The following is a 13733-nucleotide window of genomic DNA, read 5'->3' as shown; positions in this document are numbered from 1 at the left end:
GGCCAACGTTTTCAGGGTTCAATGTCTAACTATCACAACCCCTAAGGAAAAGCCTGTTTAGGAAGAACAAGAGACAATCAAGACCCTGAAACATAACTGGGCTCCATAAATGACACCTTAAACCTCCACATGTGTGTTGTTTTGTTTTGGGCAGCCTTTGCTTCTATATAAGTGGTTTTATAAATGTGGGACTTTACCGATGAGGGGGCCAGTCCAACTCCTATTGCAGATGTTTTATGAACTTCTACAAGAGAGAACAGATCCATTCACTTTGGTGTCTAGGTATGAACTGACAGCCTCACTTCAGAGCCATTCCATTTAGAATACTACCCAAATATCTGGCATACACCAAGTATGGATTTTCAATAGAGCCTGAAAATACAAGGGATGGATTTTTGGCCACAAAGTCTGCAAAGTTTCTCTCAAAAACACTTTTTGCTCCAGAACCCTAGCTTGAACATCATACCGAATACAAATATTTGCAGTTTGCATTAATGTTTTACTAACAAATCAATCTTAATTAATTAATCTTACTATTTCGTAAGTTGTTCTAGGAATTCCAGCTGTTTTAGGAACCTAATCCTGTTCCATGTACAGAAATAAGTAGACTTTGGTCATATTCATATTGAATGTAAGAAATCTGCTTATAACCACATCAGTGACCAATCAGGCCTAGTATTTAATAACAGATCTACTAATCAGTACTTGCATAATGGCTGACATGAGTAAAACAGGATATTATAAACTCACATTTGTTATAGACAGCAATGACTCTGCTAGAGTATTCTTTTCTGCTTTTTACTAGTGTAATTATTCATAATGACTACTGAATTTGGGTACTGTTATTTGCCTAAATGAGTCATGAATCCAGTTTGTGATTGTTTAATTTCCTTGGGAGAATAACAGTTACAATAATTGAGTAACATTCAGATAATAATGTATTGATTGAGTTTTATTCCTGCTCCCAATTATATCAATTGTGAATCCATCTTTTTCTTTAATTTAATTTCTTTAGTCTCTCTTAGAATTAAGGAAGAAAAAAAAGTAGAAAGAAAAAAATTGCCTCAAAAAAGTAAGGAAAAAAATAAAACCACCATTTTTTTTCTACGTATGTCCTATAAATTTGTTATTGTAGTAGAAAGCATTTAAAATCAAACAACCCATACCATAATTAGAGTACAGTTCATGGGAAGGAGCGTATTCAGCCTTATATTTCTGGAACTATACTTAAGTCATGCAGTAATAGCCAAACCGATCTATTCTTTTATCAGATTGTCATGGTTTGAAAGTTACTAAAGTGAAAAGCTTGCTCTGAAATATACAATGTGGTTTTCTATATGTGTATTTTTACATATTTTACAGGCGGTAGGAGATTAGAGTGGATTTAAGTAGTTCCACTAAAACAATTCAACTATAAAGCTTGAGCACAGACATGTGTAAGAGGCACGAAACTATTTTGTGTTTTATTGCACTAGTTACAATGAACATTATGTTTACAGCTTTCTTTTGAATGTATGTTAAAATGATACTGAACAGAAGCTGGTAAAACAGAAACATTAGTCGTTAGCTCTCCTGCTTTCCAGGACAATTTAGAAAAAAAAAAGAAAGGGAAGCAGAAAGAGAATTATGAGTTAGTTGTAACAAAAACCTTGAAGCAGATATAGAATCCAAGTTAATGATGTCCTGTAATCTGTCCTGAGCTGATGTGGACAGCTGTTCTTGGAGCCCTAATGAACCATTCACATTTACAGATCACTGATTAGCAGAACTTGATCCTGGTGGGCACAGACAAGTCCTAACACTATTTGAAATAGCTCTGGTGGTATTAAATAACAAGGATCTGTTATCATGTGACTACCTGTCTGTAAAATTCCTATTTATCTTCATTATGCTGTTGCTTTTCTCAGAGATGAAGTTGGGAAAGGCTTGTCATCTTTGATGCTACACCTGTTGCTTTTACACTTTGTGCTTTTTTGGTAGAAGAACAGATTCCTTGGGGTCAGGTTGCAGAGAGAAGCTCTGCAGCAGAGAGCTGCCCTGGGCACAGCTATGGCCCTGATGCCTCCTGTGATGCTCAGTGGGGCAACAGTGACTCCAGCCAAAACACACAGAAGGATTTCTTCTTGATTTGTGATAATAGTCACTGTTTATTGGGCGTGGAGGTGAGGAAATCTGGTCCCATGTAAAAAACAGTACAGGCAAAGATGTTCAGTTTCAAACATCAGGATATACTAGGAAGACCAGCAGAAGCAGCAGTGCCAATTATGTTATGGATGATCCAATAGGCTTTATTTATATATTTAGCCTCTGCACTTCCTTGATGACATTTCAAGTGCTTAGCTCAGCCTGTGCAATCTGAACACCTGATTTGCATTTAACAAGCAAGGTAGCTGCTAAATACATACATTCACTTGCAATGCAGTCTGCCTTACCCTCTCTTTGAAGACACTAATAATGTAAACGTAACAGAAGTGACCCTTTGCATAACAGTAAGAGACTAAAGCATACATCTGTCTGTGTGATGTTCAGCTGATAGGCTTTATTTATGGCTGGGCTTCAGTTGATGAGGACTCAAGATGTAAAATATTGCTAAATGTAAAGTGATCTTGCAAGACAACAGGGATTTCAATCACTCCAGATATTCAGAGATGATGGAAATATTCAGGGATGAGGGATGGAAAACACACTACTGGAAAGCTCATCTCACTTTATAAAGAGTGACTAAACTAAACTCTGTAAAACATTACTCATTATAAATTTTCTTTTAAAAAACCAAGTGTGACTACAAATTGGTGAGCTTTCCAAGTACATTCTTTCACTAGTGTTTTCTCAATATGAATTATTCTGCAGCATTTTTTGTCTCTAAATCATCAGCTTGATCTTGTGTACATGTGCAACCTTTCCTATCCCAGAGTAGGTAATAGTTGTGTGTCTAAGCAACACCGAACACTAAAAATGAACTCACTTGCAGCATCACCCACTGGCACACGACTCACCATTTCCCTCAATTTTGTTACTCACCAAACTGGATCAGCAAAATCAGTAAGACCTGTACTGACATTCTTGCAATAATCATTAGTTTAAAACCAGAAAAATTAGAAATCAAGTGATTATGCTTGAAGTCAAATCCGTACAACACCACATTATAAAAGTGTTATTCTGTTACTTGTTTCTCACTGTGAGAGGTTCAAGATTTTAGATATAAAAACACCTTACATAAACAGGTAGAAAATTATTTTTCTGAGTTTATTTGTCCTCATTTGCATTTTCTTGAGAACATTTTTTTGAATTTTCAGTGTTTCTTTTTATGAATCACTTGTGGAACAACTCTTATCAGATGGGCAGAGGGAACAAAATAAATTTTCTGGGAGACATTATTCTTCTGTGGCTAATAAGTCCATTTTTGGAAGAAATTTGAAAAGATTTCCTACCACACTTTAAATTTGTACTTCAGCATAAAGAAGCAGCAGTTATACTATGGACCAGAAGCCCCATTTTAGGTTCTTCTACCACATCTCTCACAAGGTACCAAATTGCATACACCATCCAGCCACTTCTAGGAAGTGAATGCAATCTTATCCAATGAGCTGTTCCTGCTGGGTGGAAGATGCCAGATGGCTTTATATGCCTAATAATTTTTGCTCTGAAATGAAAGACTTTATTTCTTTGATTTTTACATTACTGTTGATTTCATAAACAATTTTAAAATATTATCTTAACTATTTCTAACATAATCCTACCACGAAAAGTTAAAGGAACCTCCTAACTGTCAATAGATATAGCTTGGGGTTTCTCCTGCAGGCAACTACCAGTTTGTATTTAATGTTTTCCATAGGATATTTCTTTCTTTCTTCCTTCTTCTAAGGTACTAATGAAGTAGCATTTCAATAACATTTTTCTTCAGTTCTGAAAGAAAAATCACCTTTTCCATGAAGACACAAAGTCTGGGGATGCTTACAGTTGCCTGGAGTCCCCTTCCAGTCAGGGAATGCAGCCTAGGTGAAGCGTTCAGCTGCCTATTTATGATGAGATCCATTGGCCTTCATCTTAGACCTCTGAAGTGAGGGAGTTATTCTCTGCCAGTCATTAGGGTCAGTTAATAGTCAATGGGGAGAGACAGACACTTATAGAAGGTGATTTATTCCATCCTAAACCAGCTGTTTAAGATAGGAAAGATGAATTATGCTGTGAAGGTCCTATCTCTCCTCAATGGCTAGAGCAGTCTGAAATCATTTGTTCCTAGGATCTGTACAACAGGACCACAAAGTATGCTCTGTCATTAATTCCAGAATAAAGGAGTCATTGAAAATGATGTGGCCGGGGTGAACAGAAAGTATAGCTAGGCTTTTCAAATCATACATAAGGAAAATTTAAGCTGTAGTCAATGAGGTACTTCAGAAAATGGCAACTGGAATCTAATTCCAAGGGCAGACAATGGTGGGGAGAGCTCAGCACTGAGCTGATAGAAGTTGAGCCTTTGGTTGTTAGGAGCATGGTTTCCTCTTTCTGATCGCTTTAATTTTACACCTTATATCCTGAAGAGAGGCGGTTAATTTTTGTACTTCCCTCAGCCACAGCTCATTTAGGAAAACCTCCATGGAACTGCAGAACTAGAAAATGCAGAGAATACTCTGACAAATTGAAACCCTTGTCTGTTCTCTTGGCATGGCTTAATCACCACTTTTTAACCACTCTTTCAGGAGAACCATCCAGAACTGCGGGGAGTAAGCTGTGACTAAAAGGGCAGATGTGCTATCTTTATATAACCAATGAGCTCCTCATTTGCTCAGACTCTAAAAAGAAAGAAACTGAAAATAGAAGCTGGATGAGGACTTTAGATCCACGCCGATCCTCAGTGGGACTGAGCATCACAGCAAAAGACATCTTCCCAGGCACAGGGAGTGGAAACCCTACTAGCTGAGTCAGGGGAAACGGGACCTTCTTCAGCAGACACCTCCCATCTGGGTGTGGCCACCAAGATGGAGGATACCCAAGGGATGCTGGGAGTCAGTTCCCTGTGAGTAAAGGCAGGATGAAAGGGCAAAATTAATATTTTCACAATAACCAAGTATTTTCTGATTCCGCTCAGCTAATTCACTCTTGTACTTAAACCAACCAGCTTTGATTGAATCATATTATTTTAAGATAGTAGTGATCATCCAGAGTAGATGGTGCCATTTCAGTTAGGTATCTTTTGTACTACACAGGAACTCCATGACTCATTCACTTGGGAGTGTATCTTTCAACATGGTTTTAATCTGATTATCAGATCTAAACATTACCAGTAAAGTTGCTTGAGATGAAAGAGACCATTTTCTAGAGACCACAAAAATATTTAATTTCTGATTCTTGAGGCAGTAGAGACTTTTTAAAAATCTTTGTTGTTGGTTTTAGCAAAGTAGAAGATATTGATGTATATCAACTATATGATTTCAAAAGGAGGAATAACAAAGTAGCTGTGAAATATCTCTAAATGATAAAAGATAAGTGATACATTCAGTATATCTAATCAATAACCCAATCTCTCTCACTAGGTCTAAGTCAGTCTACAGACTCCAAGAGCAATATCCAACTCTCACTATGGCAGTCATGCAGAATCAGAGAGGAAGTGGCATGCAATAGACTCCGATTTACTCTGTTACTGAAGGCGGGGAAAGCCCAGGCTGTGTATATCCCACCTGGAGAAGAATATTTTCTTTCTCTAAGAGAATAGAGAGCTTGTTTCTGCATAAGAGAGCTTGTTCTGTCCTGCTCCATCTTCAGCCTGTCTGTCTCTGCAGAAAACAGCTATTGCTACAGAGAACTCTGAGCTGATTTAGCTTTTTTTCAGGGTAAAACCATGAAACTATGCAAGTGACCCTCTTGGGCTTCTAGATGTACTTGGAAAGTCCAAGTGAGCAGTGGAATTCATCTGGCCTAAATCTGGTGTTTACAGTGAGGGTGCATTTGCCCAAGATAGTCTCAATTTATAGGCAATGCAGAGAAACAGGCATTTTATGGGGAATGTTTTTAAAACTTCGAAATGAAGCATGTATTGTTTCCACTGCCATTAATGGCATCGGTACCACATCAATATAAACATTTATATTTAATCAGAGGCCTTTGCTTTCCCATTTATACCACAAATCCTGTGGAACAAGAATTCAACTTTTGTCCCATAGATGTGTCTTAGAGCCTTCTCTAGCATCAGTGCAAAGGAGCTAGAAAGCTTCCTCAGAAGGAGAACTGGTGATAACATTAATCTGTAAAACTCTATGGCCTTGAGTTAAAAACAGGTCAGCTTTGGGCATGGTTATTTTCTGTTCAAGAGAATTTTGTTGCAACACAGACCTTAAAGTATAAAGGTATACTAACATAAGCTGTCTGGAGGTGTCTTTATTTTTCACCAGGAGCCAGAGGCTCTACTCCCTAGGGACTGCTGACTGGTTTTAAACTGGGTCTGTAGCAGAACATATATCATCACTGACCTCTGCTCACGGTAGGAATACTCCAAGTAAATAATCAACTTCCTCTGTAGTCCTCAAGCATCAGGCAGCCAGACTATGGCATCCTCTGTGTTTTCTTCCTTTGAGGGAAGCCTTGGAAGAGTGTCCTTAACTAAGGTCTAAACTAGATACAGTATGCTTCCTAGAAGCATAGAACCCAGCCTCCCATGTTCATGAAATAACTAGCCTTTTATCAATACTGTAGAGAAATTAAAGTCATGGATGGAACTTTGAAATACAAGGATGGTGGTTTTAATATTTAGATGCTATCATTGAAACTCCTTGCGTTGCTGCCTGAGAAAGCTTGGTGATAACTGCTCCAGTTTCACTGCTTTGACTGCAAAGATATGCGAAAACAAGGAGGAAAAGTGAGTCAACATTCTGACTGTCTTAAATAGCATCCTTTTTAAACCACTATCCCTGTGTTTCAACCTATGCCCATTTGTCATTATCAAAATACCACTTGATCTCAACAGGAACAGGAATAGCCCATAAAGAAATCTTTAGATCTGAATGAAAACACAAATCACTGCATATTTTCAACTTCAGACCTATTGCAGGGCCACTGCAGAGTATCTGATAATGGCATTTATGTTTATATAGTCCATTGTTTTTCCTGTGCTGCAAACTTTCCACTTGACAGCCCTGTTTCCTGTTTCCTATTATGGAAGTCTCCAAAGGGAGTTTCCTTCTGTTTTTCTTATGGTCAAAAGGAATTTCATAAGTACAACTCAAGTTTCTTTTCAGTGCTACACATACAGAATGGAATCTGAAAGCTCCCAGCGTAACCGCCTCCAGCATGTACACAGTTAGTGTTACACATAATCCACATCTGGGTCACAAAATCTCTGAAACGCTTCCAGGAATATTTAGACAGCCATAATGCCACACGTAGCTGTATAAGGGAGAAATAGAGCTAACCTCAATGTCAAGGTTATGGCTTTTGAGAAACACAGCAGCTCCCCTTCAGAACTTTGAAGCTTACCTTCTGCATCCTGGCTGCCATCAGTTTGAATACCACTAATATTTTCCTTTCCACTCAAGCCTGTAGACACATCTGAAAACAGTTTACATCTCAACTTGCCTTGTGCTGTTAATATTTAAGTCTAAACTGTGTATAAAACTTGGTGCATATGTAACCCATATATTTTAATATGGGGGACCGTCTTGGCACCTTTTTCTGCTACAATCAGCTCAGAACCCCAGGAGATAAAATATGACTGAAGCTGAACTAGCAGGCAGTCTGCATTACAGTATTCATTTCAGAGTCAAAACACATTTCTAGATTAAATCTGGATTTGGCACTATGCTGCAGCACTGCCTTGTGTGTAATATAGTATCAATAAACTACGTTTTAACCACTGATCATGGCATAGAACCCATAGCGATATAAATGCTATATGAAGCCCTTCAAAATTTTCTCTTAGTCATATTTTGCTTAAATAGTGGGTTTAGGATAGTGCATCTAGGAATACAACACCAGGCATTACCTGTAGCCTTCAATCATACTAGATATTATTGTAATTTCTTAACAAAATTTGAGAGGGATTGACTGTAAAAAGGTGGTTCATTTTTGGTACATCTCTTCATGCCACCGTGTCTGCTTCACAAACGGTTTATACCAAAGAAATCCTTCATTTTGTTGTTTTCAATCCCAAAAAGGGATCTAAGCAGAAAAGATTATATGGACAGATGTTAATCTGCTCTGTCTTGCCACTGACTTCGGACTTTCTAGCTGCAAATTTGCCTTCTGAATTACTTTTACTACAGGCAACTCTCATTTTGTGTCACTGTCCATATATACCCACTGATGAAGAAATCATTGATGTTCCTGTGTGTCCCCGAACAGATACTCTTCTGCAGAAACTACGATAATCTTTCAGCAAGAGAGGTTTTGGGTTCAATTCCTGGTCAAGAAGGTAGGTCTCCTGTCTAAACAGCAAATGCAATAGTGCTTATTCTCTGTCCATCTGTGTGCACCTCTTCTGTTGTCAGGCTTGCACAATAGCCTGCAAAGAGATAAGAAAGATATGGCCCTTGGAGGGGCCTCTCTCTCCCTAAATGCTCTAGAAGAGCATAAATAAGCATCCTAGATGAGACATCTAACTTGTAGACTGCTGAAGCTGGGTGAGTTAATTCCCCACAAATAGTTTCTTCCTTTCCCTCTCCCACTGTATGCCAAAGGGTGCTGTGGTGGTTTGAGCCACCACAAAAATCCAAAATCCAATTTCCAGGCTTCCCCCACCCCTTCCCACAATTTTATCTCACCACCAAAGAGAAACTTTCAGGCAGACACCTCTGGGGGGGGGGGGGCAAGGGAAGTATATACATTTATTACTATACAAATAAATACTGTACAAGCTAAAAGCAACTATATATATAATATTACACACTTCTATCAGTCCCTTTAAGCTTTTCCCTCAATTCAGTCCAGGAAATATCCTTCAGGCTGATAGGTAACCAATCTTTCTCTCGTGGGAGTGTTCAGGGAACCTGATTCACTCCCCCCACCAACATTCAGCTGTTTATTGAAGTCTTTTCTTCTTCACGAAGTCCAAGAAGATAGCTCTGAGTCCTTTCTCCTTGGTTCTGTGCCATCTCTGCTGTGTGATTCTCTCTCTCATACCACAGTTCTGTACTGCTGTAGTTTAGTTCAGCTTATCACACGTACGCATCTTGGAATCTTCATTCCTCCTCCGAGTTTTCGGCTGACCTCCATTTAAATCACTGCAAGGACATCCTCCAGGCCTTTTTCTGGTCCGTCTCCAATTTTGCCTGGGGTTATCTCCCTGGCACCGGGCTGCATTCTGCCCGTCCACTTTGGCTCGGCTCCAGTACCGAGCCTCCCCTCCACTTTACAGTGAGAGGGAAAAGAAGAAGCCCCCTCCGCAGTCTAACTGCAAAGGGGGGGGGGGGAGAGGGCTTGGCTCCTCTCTCCCACTTACCTTCAGGTGCTGTGAGTCTCTTCCCTCACAACACACACTCACTCCAATGCTGCCTCCAACCCTGGCTTAGCCAGGGGTGTGGGCTGCAGGGCCCCCCCTTCCCCGGAGGGGAAAAAAGGGGGCCCTGCCACCCCTGGGCCTTCTCGCACCCACACACACACAGCAGCAGACACAGCAGCAGACACACAGACCGATTGCCAACAACTTCCGCCGGTTGTGTATATCTGATTTTTCACAGGAGCGAACAAAAAGAGCAGTGATTGGCCCTCCAGGGGAGACTGCCCTGGCACCCAATCACCTCTAGGCCCCCCGGCTCCCAGGGGGGCAATTTTCAAACCGTGACAGGTGCAAATATTTAACAACGGAAGAGGAAGAAAACACTTTGAAGATTACTTGCTCTCTGTACTGTGAGAAGATACACCATGATACTGGATGATGATACACCATGATATCAGAGATGTGACTTTCTGCTTCATAGTGGCTTGGATGGGGTAGGAGCGATGTCACTGTTTCCGTATTTATTTTGCTTCTTGCTAAGCTTTGTGTATTGTTAGTGCCCCTGACACTGACTACTCCTCCAGTAGATATTCTTTCAGTATCTTTTCTTTTCTGAATCTATTCTTTTTTCCCCCCTTCCTTTGTGCAAGAGATATGTACTGGCTTTGTGGAATCCCTGTAGCAAGTTGTGAATGATGTATGAACTGAAAAATCTTTGCATGGTACACAGTAGGAATACAGAAAATGCTGTGCAGTCACTGCTGTGCTATGCTTTTTTTCTATATATACAGACACACAGTAGTCATCTCATATTCATTTTGACAAGCCCTTTATGTCCAGACACCTTGGGATGGGATGGCTTGTGTAACGTTGGCCTGCACTGGATTATATATCAGAGAGATTTTTGTGCATAATTGTTCCCTGTGCTGTGCTTGGAAGAAACTGGTGTCTTGTGCTTTGTTAATATGCCAGCTTGAGTTTCCTACTCAGTTCATTTTTCAGGCAGCAAATATACCTGGGAAGCATTGCTAAGATGTCTGTATTTTGCAAATGTGTGCTCAGACAGGGACTTGAATCCTAGACACTGAGCTACGAACTTGAGGACGTGCTCATTTTTTTAATTGGCATGAACCCTAGCTCTTCCCTATTTACAGCCTACTGTGAAAACATTGTTTATGTCCTTTGGGCATCTAGTCCAGCTTAGCTATTGGAAAGAATACAGAATACCCAGTAGAAATGCACATGCATATTAGGGAGATTTTTCCCTTCTATTTTTATGGCTACAAGATTCATACTCCTCCTCAGACACCTATTGCTAACTTAGATTTTTGATTTCCCATGCTGGCATACCTGAAAGAGACTGCTTTGCACTGGATATTTCTGCAAGATATATGCCACCAGAGGAAATCTTGCTTGATTTCCCTCGATTATACAAGGCTGTCTTCCTAAGTGGGATGGCTGACTGTTTTTCCCTCTGTGGTCACACAGCACATTATTAGTTGCTTAAACCTGTTGTTTGATTCCACATGGCTGAAGAGATTTCATTTTTATGAGCATTGACCAGTGAGACTACAAGTTAATTTTAGCTTTCCCCTAGGTGTAGGTTTCTCATTAATAAGATAGATATTGAAGTCAAAGCAAAGGCTCATTTTATTAAAAGTAGAGAGCTTAGAGAGGAAGCGGAGATGACTGACTAAAGCATCAGGATCCTGGGTTATGTTAAATAAATCACATTCCTGCTCTGAGCCTCGGTTTTCTAACTTAAAAACAGGAATAAACCAGATAGTTCTTCAGTTCTGGAAACTGACAGGTGAACAGCACTGAACAAAAATTATTGATGTGTATAAAGTATGAGTGAAAGACAAGCAAATAGATGAAAATATAGAGGCAGAGAAGCAGCAGCTGAGGAGGGAGATACACCCAGATAGCCTGAAAAGAAGGTGCCTGTAATCCTTATATACAGTGAGGCAGGCAGAGAAGGTTTGCAAGGGGAGGTGGTGCTCAGCCACTCTGGCTGCAAAAGTACTGAAGAAGACAGGTAAATCTCTATGCATGGAGAATTACTCTCTCAGGAAAAGAAGTCAGGAAGAAAAAGGACAGCATTAGCTACAGCTGAGACCACTGCTTTGCCCTAGGCTTCCCCAAACTGCTGTGTGAAAATTCTGGGCTCCTGAGTAAGGGGCTGAACATCTCCAACTGAGACTTCTGAGGTGTCAGGAGGCTATTTTTACAACAACAATTAGTATAAAAATGGTTATCAGCAACTATTGTTTTGTTATGTTTTTATCCCTAGTTCCCTCAAGTAAACTAGACATTTACAGTATGCCCAAAATAGTAGACTATTTACATGGGGCTTTTCATGATTGCAAATAAAGAGTATCCTTGGCAATATTCCTTTCCTATTCGTAGCAATCAGTTGCTGAACCCTACCCCAGAGTGTGCCATGTTTGATATTCCCCACTATTCATGCCTGGACAAATGAAGCTAAGACCTGACCCTGAAAACACGTTAAAACTGTTGTCTCATTCCCTGCAACCTTGGCAGAAGTAAATTGGACCAAGGTGATACTCCTGGCCATGATTTCAGTATAATTTCTTTCTTTTCACTACTACAGAACCCTGATGTGGTCATGCCCTAACCTTTCTTTGAGCCAGTTCTCCTGCTGGGAGAGTTAAACAGAGAAAAAGATTTCTGCACTTGCTCAAATTCAGCAGAGAGCAGCTAATGAGCCCTCCTGATCCCCTGTGCACCAGGGTGTACGGCCGTGGCAGCCACACCCACCCACGTGGGGACCCAAAGCTGCCCTGCATCCACTGCTCCATCCCATCTGTGTGGTGGGATGGGTGGCCAGGGCTTCCTCTGTGGCCAACACAAGCAGCACAGCCCCACCTGCACCCTGCAGCAGGGTCTGCTCCCTGCACCTCGGGGATGAGCATCTGGCTGCCTCCCCAGGCAGGCACACATCTGCCTCGGCTTCCAGACGTTGTTTGTTGGGCACCTCAAACCATCCAGGCGATATCTGCTGTGCTGTGGGTGTGCCTTACATGTATTTTTTTGTAATGGTATTATGCATACTGTATATCTGTCACTTTTTTTTTTTTGCACTGTCTTACGCTCATAAAACAGTATACGATGCTCCCTACCAGCCAGATGATTACTCTTTGGCTCAAAAGTAGCCTATAAACTGTTTTTGGATGCTTGCAGGAAACTGCTGTAAAAATGTTTCCTGTTAATTAGAATGTTCTGGAAACTTATGATTTTTGTTATCAAAATATGCTCGAATTGAGTATAGTAGTATAGTCTTCATTTTGTTAATGCCCCTGAGGTTTTCTACTTTTTAACAGTTTAAACTAATACATCCAAGTTTCTACCACCCAATTTTTATTCATAGATTGAAAGAAACAACAAGCTTTCTTGTTTTTTCAGTACAAGATCAGTTTTTCAGCTTGAATGCACATCTTAAATAAGACCAAATGCAGAAAAAACCTTCTCTGCACCTGTGCAGAAGCTACAGCTGGCAAAAGCAAACATTTTTCCAGGTGTTCAGTCATTGAAACCCTACTCCTGAATAGTGGGACTCTTAAAATTTCAAGAATAAATATGCTTAACTCAAGTATTATTTTTAATTTAACATGAAATGGCCTTAAGTTATTTCTGTAATCTTAGACCTTTGTATAGGTTGACCTAGTTTCAGAGTTCATTTTAAATTATTCAAGTATTTTAATGAGTCAGTGTTATCAACACCTAAATACAGACCCTTTAATTATTATTTTTGAATGCTAATTTTTGCACCCTTTGTCTATAGAAGAAGTTGAATAAAAGTTTCCAACTGTTAAACCATTGAGAGAGTAACTGTAATGTTAAGTCCTTTTTTTTTTAAGAAGGTCAAAAATTGCAATTACCAGATCAGTTGGCTCCGGTAGGCAATTTTTTTTTAAGCCTTGGTGTTCTTTATTCAAAATGTTTGAGCCCCCTGCTCCAAAACAAGGATCTGGCCAGACCACTGCTCCTGGCTAGGCTGATTCTTTTCTTTCCTGGGTGGGATGGTCTTTTTGTCCCAGCTGGAGAACAGTGACCCAAGGAGGAAATTAAAGTTAGCTATACTGAAATGGCTTTCTAAGCTTGGCATAGGGATAGATACCACACAATTTAATATGTCTGCTTTGAAAACTGTGCAATACTATCAATGATGCTGTCATGAGCAACCTTAATTGCCTCTCCTTTATTGTCTGAACCCATCTGCTAACAGGCATTTTAAGGCTGAGGCTCCTGTTTACAGGAAAACAAAACATTGCTCTCTCTGCAG

This window comes from Neopelma chrysocephalum, unplaced genomic scaffold, assembly GCF_003984885.1.
Source record: "Neopelma chrysocephalum unplaced genomic scaffold, ASM398488v2 Primary Assembly neopelma1_67, whole genome shotgun sequence".
Classification (NCBI taxonomy): domain Eukaryota; kingdom Metazoa; phylum Chordata; class Aves; order Passeriformes; family Pipridae; genus Neopelma; species Neopelma chrysocephalum.
This window is presented reverse-complemented; position numbering follows the sequence as displayed.